The sequence below is a fragment of the Otolemur garnettii genome, unplaced genomic scaffold (assembly GCF_000181295.1).
Source record: "Otolemur garnettii isolate 467f Iridium unplaced genomic scaffold, OtoGar3 scaffold00018, whole genome shotgun sequence".
Lineage (NCBI taxonomy): Eukaryota > Metazoa > Chordata > Mammalia > Primates > Galagidae > Otolemur > Otolemur garnettii.
In genome coordinates, this window is record NW_003852413.1 from 27,265,058 (window position 1) to 27,270,869 (window position 5,812).

Here is a 5,812-nt window from a genome sequence, read left to right on the forward strand (position 1 = left end):
CCACAACATCTGGCTATTTTTTGGTTGCAGCCATCATTGTTGTTTGGTGGGCCTGGGCTGGATTCGAACCCGCCACCTTAGGTGTATATGGCTGGCGCCTTAGCCACTTGAGCCACAGGCACCAAGCCAATGAATGAATCTTTTCAAAAAAAAGTATTGAGTAAGAGCCAGGCCTGGTGGCTCATGCCTGTAATCCTAGCACTCTAGGAGGCTGAGATAAGTGGATTGCTTGAGCAATCACAGAAACATGTACATATGTGCACCTAGAGACATATCTAAGAATGTTGTTGTAAATGTAATAGCCAAAAAATAGCCTGAGCAAGAGTGAGACTTGGTGGAACTTATGACCCTTTCCAAGGCCATGGCTCTTCTGGCCTGCAGATGTTAGCCCAAGCAAAAATAGCCTGAGCAAGAGTGAGACCTCATTTCTAAAAATAGCTGGGCATTGTGCTAGGCACTGGTAGTCCCAGCTACCTGGGAGGCTGAGGCAAGAGGATTACTTGAGCCTGAGAGTTTGCAGTTGCTGTGAGCTATGATGCCATGGCACTCTGCTGAGGCAACAAAGTGAGACTCTGTCTAAAAAATAATAAATAAATAAATAAATAAATAACAAAAATAGCTGAGCACTGTGGTGGGCACCTATAGTCCCCACTACTTGGGAGGCTGAAGCAAGAGTTTGAGACTGCTGTGACTTATGATGCCACAGCACTCTACCAAGGATGACAAAGTGAGACTCTTTCTCAATCAATCAATAAATAAATAAATAAAATACTGAGTAGCTTTCTTCCTTCTTTTTTTCCTTCCTTCCTTCTTTTCTCCCTCCTTTCCTTCTTTCAATTCAAAAAGCATCATAGGATAGATCTTGTACTCTGAAAAATAAAATAAAATAAAAATTAAGAAAAAATTCAAAAGTATTGAGTAGTTTCTTTCCTTTCTTCCTTTCTTCTTTCCTTCTCTTCTTTCCTTTCTCTTTCCCTTCTTTCAATACAAAAACACATCATAGGCTAAATTCTGTACTCTGAAAAAGAATAAAAAAATTTAAAAAAGTATTGAGTAAAGGGCAGACACAAAAATAATATATAATTTCATTTATGTAAAGTTTTTAAAGGTTTAGACTAACTACTATATATTATTTAAAGCTGCAAACCGAGATGGTAAAACTATGAAGTAAGGTTCAGTTTTTTGGGTTTGTTTTTTTTTTTTGAGACAGTGTCTATGACACTATCAGTAGAGTGCTATGGCATCACAGCTCACAGCAACCTCCAACTCTTGGGCTTAAGCGATTCTCTTGCCTAAGCTTCCCAAGTAGCTGGGACTACAGGTGTCCACCACAATGCCTGGCTATTTTTTTGTTGCAGTTGTTGTTGTTGTCCAGCTGGCCCCGGCTGGGTTGGAATCCACCAGGCTTAATACATGTGGCTGGTGCCATAACCACTGTGCTATGGGCACCGAGCCAAGGTTCACAGTTTTGATATAACAAATACCTTTGGGGAGGGAAGGGGGCCATGACTTGAAAGAAGCTAGCAACAGTCATTAAAGGGTACTGGTACTATTCTGTTCTGGTCTTGGGTGAAGGTTAAATAGATGTTCATAGTCTAGAAAGTTATTAAAATGCACAATTATAGTGTATTCACTATTCTGTTACTTTTTAAATATGTGTTATATTTTCTTAATTAAGAAGGTCAAAAAGTACCTATCTAGAAACACTCTTCTGTCTTGGTCACAGATGAAGAGTCTGAGAAAAGTTTGTCCCCAGAGGGAGAATCGGGATACAATTTCTGAGTCAGCCTAAGCGCAGTCTGAGGATCAGGTTCAGTTCTAGGCATCACACAAAGACATTGATAATTTTGTTTTTGTTTTGTTTTGTTTTTTTGAGACAGTCTTGCTATGTCACCATTGGTAGAGTGCTGTGGTGTCACAGCTCACAGCAACCTCTAACTCTTCTTAAGTGATTCTCTTACCTCAGCCTCCCAAGTAGCTAGGACTACAGATGCCTGTCACAACACCCAGCTATTTTTTGTTGCAGTTGTCATTGTTGTTTAGCTGGCCCGGGCTAGGTTCGAACCCACTAGCCTTGGTATATGTGGCTGGCACCCTAATCTCTGAGCCAGCCATTGATAAATTTTATTCTGCCACTAACTGGCTGAGTACATTTAAGTATATGGTTTAAATGTTCTAAGCCTCTAGAAAAGGATAACAAAGGATAACTTTGGCATAGCAGTGTTGTGAGAATTGAAAGAATAGAAACAAAAAGTCCAAATACACGTATCTATACCTGATCCATGATATACTCAATAATGGTAAATACTAGAAAGACAACCAGAAATAGTGAAATCTATAGACACTGAGATACTTGAGAAAAGAACAAATATTTATGTGGGGAGGGAAAGAAAGCTTAGCGGGTGCAAGATAGCTGTCTCCATTGATTTGCCTACTTGTTCTTAGTCTGGGTTTCAGAGACTGGTGGAAGCTAGAATGGCCAATAGGAAGAACTTGCTAACTTGAGCTGTCCACCCACCAAACAGGCTTGAGAAATACTGAGCTCTGGTGTCCAGAGGAGGGCTGAGCTTCTGGTGCCAGGGAGGTTCAAACATCTATAACATTTGGGGGGTGTCGGAAGACGTCTGTATTCAGATGGCCAGTGGGCACCCTAAAGGGTACCTTGCCTTCTTTTCTGAGATTTGATTCTGCTGCTTGCTTCCCATTCAGGACTTTACTCACCATATACTTTTTCATGATTTCTCCTGTGGCTTTCACCATTTTTTGTTTGTACCAAGACCCTCAGGAAGATCACATCATGAACCAGTGCACATCTACACAAAATGGGAAGAAAGGTTAGAGAAACATTATTTACCCTTATACATGTCACAGTACACTCTGTTTTGTTTTGTTTTTTTAATTTTTTGAGACAGTCTCAGTTGCCCGCGGTAGCATACAGTGGCGTCATAGTTTACAACAACCTCAAACTCTTGGGCTCAAGGGATACTCTTGCCTCAGCCTCCCAAGTAGCTGGGTCTATAGGTGCCCGCCACAAAGTCCGCTAGTTTTTTCTATTTTTAGTAGAGATGGGGTCTCGCTCTTGCTCAGGCTGGTCTCCAACCGGTGAGCTCAGGCAATCCACCCGCCTCGACCTCCCAGAATGCTAGGATTACAGGCGTGAGCCACCACGCCCGGTTCCCTCTGATATTTTCTGCATATTTTATTTTTTTGAAGCCAGTCACAACTTCCTAATTTGATTTTGTAACCCACAGTTTGTAAAACACTTAGGAGCTCACCATCCCGGTGTCGTCCTAGCTCCAGCCTCTCTGGGACTCTCCCCACGTTTCCTTCTCTTTCCACCCCCACTACCTTTCTCTCCTCGCAGCAGTCGGAGAAGTCTTTTCCAATGGTTTTTATTCTGGCGAAGGCTGGGTGTTATTTTCGGGAAGAGAGCATCTGCAGCATGTCGTCCCTGACCAGAATCACCGGCAGAGGGCAGAGCGCTGGCACTCGGGACCACCAGGGAAGCTGGATCTGTGCCTAGAGCGGCCTGCCCGGCTGTCAGCTCCCGCGGTGTCCACTGGCTCTTGTCTCTGTTTACTAATCTGAATGTGAGATAATATAATAACAACACTTATCACACTACCCAGCACACAATAAGCCTGTAAATTATAAAACACACACAGACATTTATCATCTATGCGTTTCTAAGGGCTGGAAATACAGAATAAAAGAAAACTTGATCCTTGCCCTAAAGAACTTGAACTCTTGGCTCGGTGCCCACAGCTCCGTGGTTAGGGCACTGGCCACAAACACAGGGACTGGCAGGTTCAAACCTGGCCCAGGCCTGCTAAACAACAATGACAACTACAACCAAAAAATAGCCAGGCATTTTGGTGGGCACCTGTAGTCCCAGCTGCTTGGGAGGCTGAGGCAAGAGAATCGCTTAAGCCCAAGTTTGAGGTTGCTGTGAGCTGTGATGCCACAGCACTCTACTGAGGGTGACATAGTGAAACTCTGTCTCAAAAAAAAAAAAAAAAGAACTTAAAATCTTGACTGCTAAATTTTACATTTTGCTAAAATGCAAATTTTATTAAAGTAAAATAAAAAGCAACAGGCTCAGGAGTATTTGGGGACACAAATGTGAATGAATTAGGTAAGGTAAAAAACAATCCAGACAAAAGATCATAATAGCATGGGAATGTTACCATTTGTGTAAAAAGGGAGAACGTTCTATGTATTAGCCTGGGTATGTATAAAATATAGGTCACACGAGAAACTGGAAACACTTGTTTCTCCAGGGAAGAAACCTGGGAGAGAGAAGGAGGGAGGAAGTGTTCACCGCAGACCCTTTTACACCTCTGGGATTTTGATCCACCTAATTTTTAATTACCTATTCATCCAGTCACAAAGTCTCAGGGACTCGGGGAGCCAGAGGAAGCTTACAGTGAAGCTCAAACCTAGTTGTGACTTACTAAACGGATTAGCTGGATGCAGAGGGGCAGCAGGATGAGGGCGTTTTAAGCACAGCTTGAGCTGGTCCAGGAATCAAAGTAGCTCCAAATGGATGTGTGGCGCCCAGGGTGCAGGGGGCATTGGGAGGCTGGGGCTGAGGTCAGGGACAGGCAGGACCCTCATGGGGAAGGGCCTCGGGGCTCTGCAGACCCAGGAAGCTAGATTAGGTCCCCCAGGGAGTGGATGGACAAGAAGGGCTTTAAGCAAGAGAGCTACAGAAGACACTGAGCAGCCACAGGGGTTGTGGGCTGCTGCAGGCTGGGAAGGAGGGCGTTCCGCAGGAGGCTATTGAATCCTTGGGGTAGGGCATTAACTGAGATTGTGGTAGAGGAAATAAAGCATAAAGAGGTGAAAGAGTGAGATGTTTAGAAAGTGGGACCATCTAAATTAGCTTGGTGAGGAACCAATCTGATTAGATGGGGGAGGGGGCCAGGGGAGCAGGGAAGAGCAAGGTCCATGCATGGCCTCTTCTTCCCTTCTCCCTTCTCTCCTGGCTTCCCTGGTCCCTGCTTCCTTAGGCTGGACACGACAGGCAATGAGTCACCCATTTCTCTCATTTCCGTGATCAGAGGGGCCAAAGGGACATTGAGAAACTACTCACCTCCTGCTCCTCCCTTCCCCCAGGCTTCTCACTATCAGAAATGGGGTTGAGGCTGGGAGCAGTGGCTCATGTCTGTAATCCCAGCACTCAGGAGGCCGAGGTGGGTGGATTGCCTGAGCTCACAAGTTCGAGACCAACCTGAGTAAGAATGAGAACCCCTGTCTCTAAAAAATATCAGTGTGCTGTGGTGGGCGCCTGTAGTCCCCACTACCTGGGAGGTTGAGGCAAGAGAATCATTTGAACCCAGGAGTTTGAGGTTGCTGTAAGCTGTGACGTCATAGTACTCTACTGAGGGTGACCAAGTGAGATTCTGTCTCAAGAAAAGAAAAGAAACGGGGGTGAGGGGACAAGGTGAGGCAAGGCAGGGAGCAAGATCATCTTGGTATTTCATTTGGACACCTTCTGAAACCCTGCCCCTGCAGAAATGTCCTGGGTCTGCCTACACAGGACCAGCCAAGCAATATGTGGGGCCTGGTACAAAATGAAAATGCAATAGTCTCATTCAAACATTAAGCATTTTGGGCGGTGCCTGTAGCTCAGTGGGTAGGGCACCGGCCCCATATACCAAGGGTAGAGAGTTCGAACCCGGCCCCGGCCAAACTGCAACAAAAAAAATAGCCAGGCATTGTGGCAGGCACCTGTAGACCCAGCTACTTGGGAGGCTGAGGCAAGAGAATCGCCTAAGCCCAGGAGTTGGAGGTTGCTGTGAGCTGTGAC